Raw genomic sequence first — 3774 nt, forward strand, 5'->3', positions numbered from 1 at the left:
CCTCCTCATCTTCATCCTCCTCCTCTCCCTCCTCCTCCTCATCTTCATCCATTTGTTATTTTGTCAGTCGTGAAGACGTCAACTTCTTCTTCAGATCCATTATTATTATTATTGTTATTATTATTATTATTGTTATTATTATTATTATTATTATAGTAATAATCCATCGGGGGTTCTTTCGCCCCCTCTGAGTCCACTACTCGACTAATCTGGGGTTCTGGTCCTGGTCCACTGATCATTTAGTTGATAAGTCATGTTTTTATGCTTATTCTATCCTGCTGATCACAGATGTGCAGTGGAGCTCTAGCAGGATTCATCGTGTAGAAACTCAGATTTCCAGATGTTACTAACTCCATTTCTATCGAGCTTCTCTCGTCTCAAAGCCACAACTCGGCCGATTAAATCAACGAATCGATGAGTCGACTAAAGTTCTTATGAGTCCTTATCCGTGAAGACGTCAACGTCCTCATCAGACACAGGGGGGGGGGGTCTTACCTTGCTCCAGGACGCCCAGCACGGTCACCGCGGCGACGCCGACCGCGTCCTCCAACATCTCTGCAGGGCGACAGGTGAGACTGGAACACACCTGAGGACTGCAGCTCTGCCACAGAGTACAGGGACACACACACACTCACACACACACACTCGCACACACACGCAGGTGACAGAGAGAGCGAGCGTACACACATACACGTGACACACAGGTGAGAGAGCGCGAGAGAGAGAGAGAGAGAGAACACACACACCTAAACAAACAGGTGACAAACCGAGGCAGAGAAGTAAACGCTGCCGTTGTGTTTCCTAGAATAACAAACAGAGAGAGAGAGAGAGAGGGAGAGAGAGAGAGAGGGAGAGAGGGAGAGCACACCTGCAGGGGGCGGGGCCAAACGGACAGGTAACTGAACCAACAGGTCAGTCAGATGTTATTTGAAAACATTTCTGCTTTTAAAAGTCTATTAAAGTTCTTCAATATATATTTCTATATATACAGAGATATTTACACTGTATGTATATATATATACACACAGAGTACATACATATATATACAGAAATATTCTGCATAGAAATTACATCCTGTATGCATACGGGGTATCTGCCCCTGTGAGAGAGACAGAGACAGAAAAAGAGAGAGAGAGAGAAAGAGAGAGAGACAGAAACAGAGAGAGAGAGAGAGAGACAGAAAAAGAGAGAGAGAGAGAAAGAGAGAGAGACAGACAGAAAAAGAGAGAGAGAGACAGACAGAAAAAGAGAGAGAGAGAGAGACAGAAAAAGAGAGAGAGAGAGAGACAGAAAAAGAGAGAGAGAGAGAGAGGTTTATTTATTATGTATCTGAGTTTTTAAGATGTCAGGAAGATTTCATCCGTTTTGTTTTGTCTAATTTTTTGTATAAAAATGAAGTTTCAGATTTTCTGTCCCATCGGTTCTTATTCCAACTTATTTAAAATGATTTCTTCAGATATTGAATCCTGTTCTTCGTGTACGTATATTCTCCGTTTTGCTGCTGCAACACTGGAATTTCCCATTTCTTTGGGATTGCTAGGAACCTTTGAGTCGTTGAACAGAAGAAAGACACAGACAGCCGGCGTGTTTCTAGAACTATATTTACATAATACTCTTACAGAGAACCGTATCAAAAGTAGAAATACTTACAAAACTCGCTGCAATATATAAAAATAACATCTATCTTCTCCAGAACATGTAGGAAAAGCATACATACAAAAAATATATTTATAGACATTTACACAGTTAGACCCAGAGAACCCGGAAGCCCCCCCCCGCCCCCCCCAATAATAACATTACTAATAAAATACACAACATGTCTGCCAACGCAGAGGAAGTCAGAAACAGTACAGTAGATTGAACGGGCTGATCGGGTCAGATCCACCTTAAAATAACAGGGCGATCGGGTCAGATCCACCTTAAAATAACAGGGCGATCGGGTCAGATCCACCTTAAAATAACAGGGCGATCGGGTCAGATCCACCTTAAAATAACAGGGCGATCGGGTCAGATCCACCTTAAAATAACAGGGCGATCGGGTCAGATCCACCTTAAAATAACAGGGCGCCTTAAAAACTTTGTTTTAAAGGGGCCCTGCCACTCAAAACTGTTATTTGCATGTTTTTAAATATGTGAGTTCCATATACATACGTGTGTGTGTGTGTGTGTGTGTGTGTGTGTCTCAGCTCTAGCCACTGAAAAGAAATAATAGGAGAAGACCAATAACAACAGCCGGTCAGTCTGACGTCATGCTGCCTGAGCTCATTAATATTCATGAGCCGGGCAAAGGATGCCGATGGCCGGGCTCTCATTGGCTAGCTGTAAGCCAATCAGAGTCCAGCAGCTCAGCTGGTTGATAATCAATGAGAACTGACCCAAATGAAGCAGCTTTCTACACCACGCTAGAATGGCTGGAAACAAGGTAACCACGGTAACCAAGTTACAGATTCCACGGGCGGCAGGGCACCTTTAAAACTTTTAGGAAACACGGCGCTGTTTTTAACTTGAGGAACAGAAATTAAACATCTTTTATACGTCAAAAAAAGTCGGGAACATTCTCCTCTCGGACGTACTGGGGGGGGTGTGTTTGGTTTAAATTACGTTCTTTTAAACATCAAAAGACTCATTTCTTCGTCATAAGACCGGACTTTTTTTTTTATTGCGTCCAACAAGTTAAAGTCCCATCTGTTGTCAGGTAACATGGCGAGGTTCCGAATTTGGGAACATAAAAAGATGCGTTCAAAGACCCTTTTTAACCATGAAGAAAGTCGGGAACATTTTCTTCTTCGATGCGTTCAGGGATCATTTTCATATCCGGGTATAAACAGTTGTTTTCAACCTCAATAGAACTCATCTGTACAACAAAAACCAAAATTTAGGAGGAAAGTGAGGCTGCGAATGCTTTCTGTAGTCCACGTGTGTGCGTGTGTGTGTGTGTGTGTTTGCGTGCGTGTGTGTGTGCGTGTGTGTGTGTGCGTGTGTGTGTGTGTTTGCGTGTGTGCGTGTGTGTGTTTGCGTGTGAATGCTTTCAGAATATCAGGACTAACTATCTGGAAGAGCTCATTCTGGGAGTTTAAAGGGTTTTTAGGGCAAAAAAAAGTAACTTATTAGAAGTATCAGGTGGAAATGTAATTTTCCAAGTACACTTGAACGCAACGTCAGGGCGTGCTGCGACAGTCTTGAGCGTGAAATGCTTGAACGTTTATATGAAATTTACACGTCTGGTGTCGTGAAAACGTGTAAATATGGAGGAAACAAAGTGGAACGGGTTAAACAGCTGATCAGTGCTTCGGTGTCGCGCCGAGGAAACGACTCAGCGCTTTTTACACAATTAACCTTCAACGCGCACACACACACACACACACACAGAGAACCACACACACACACACACACACACACAGATAGAACCACACACACAAACACACACACATTTGCACGTGCACACACACATTCAGTCACAGATGTACACAACCACACACAGGCAAACGAACACGAACACACACACACACACACACACACACACTCAGGCAAACACACACTCAGGCAAACGAACAGGCAAACGAACACACACACACACTCAGGCAAACACACACAGGCAGGCAAACACACACACAGGCACACACACACACACACAGGCACACACACACACAGGCACACACACATACACACACGGTCTGAGCCGGAGCTCTGACTCTTTTTATTCTGAGTAACGTTTACATTTTTTAACTAAAAAAAAATGGATGTTGTGGGGGGGCGAGCGGAGCTGTAGGGGGG

Source organism: Etheostoma cragini, chromosome 10 (assembly GCF_013103735.1).
Source record: "Etheostoma cragini isolate CJK2018 chromosome 10, CSU_Ecrag_1.0, whole genome shotgun sequence".
Lineage (NCBI taxonomy): Eukaryota > Metazoa > Chordata > Actinopteri > Perciformes > Percidae > Etheostoma > Etheostoma cragini.